Below are 1,104 nucleotides of genomic sequence, written 5' to 3'. Positions count from 1 at the left end.
CATTTTTTGATGAGGGATGCAATTTTTAACTTTGATGAGGAATGCCTAAAAGCTCTTAAATTATTAAAAGAAAAATTAATCACTGCACCAATTATAGTTTCACCAAATTCGGAAAAATCTTTTGAATGCATGTGTGATGCAAGTGATTATGTTATTGGAGCTGTTTTAGGAAAAAGATATGATAAAATTTTCAAAGTTATTTACTATGCTAGTAAAACTCTTAATAAAACTCAAATTAATTATACAACAACTAAAAAGAGTTATTAACAATAATATATGCCTTTGAAAAATTTAGATCATATTTGATTGGAACTCATTGTAGAGTGCAAATAGATTATTCTGCTATTAAGTACTTAATGAAAAAGAAGGATACTAAACCGAGATGGATTCTTCTTTTATAAGTATTTGATTTTAAAATAGTAGATCAAAATGGAACTGAAAATCAAATTGCTGATCATTTGTCCAGGCTTAAACTAGAAAAACCACTCTGTTTTGAAAAAGAAATTAATGAGCATTTTCCAGATAAAAAATTTTTCACTGTAAATGAGTGGCATAAGCATGCCGACATTGTGAACTATATTGTTAGTGATCTTAAACTCTATGGAATGACATACTAACAAATGAGGAAATTTATTTCTGAAGCTATGACTTATTTTTTTGGATGAGGATGACCCATATTTATATAAACTAGGAAAGGATCTGATCATTCGAAGATGTGTACCATTAGAAGGAACTTATGAAACTATCCAAAAATGTCATAATTTTGTTATTGGGGGTCATTTTGATTTTGATAAAACAACATAAAAAATTCTACAATCTGGATTTTATTGGCCTACAATTTTTAGAGATGTATAGATGTCAAAAAGTAGGAAATATAGATGTCAAAAAGTAGGAAATATTTCTATAAGAAATGAGATGCCCTTCAATTATATGATAGAAGTTGAAATATTTGATGTTAGGGGATTATATTTCATGGGATCATTTATAATATCTTTCATAAATTTATATACTATGTTAGCAGGGGACTATGTATCCAAATGGATTGAAGTTGTTGCTTTACCTCGATGTGATGCTCAAAGTGTTTCAAAACTTTTGAAAACAAAC

The sequence above is a fragment of the Phalaenopsis equestris genome, unplaced genomic scaffold (genome assembly GCF_001263595.1).
Source record: "Phalaenopsis equestris unplaced genomic scaffold, ASM126359v1 Scaffold206011, whole genome shotgun sequence".
Lineage (NCBI taxonomy): Eukaryota > Viridiplantae > Streptophyta > Magnoliopsida > Asparagales > Orchidaceae > Phalaenopsis > Phalaenopsis equestris.
This window is presented reverse-complemented; position numbering follows the sequence as displayed.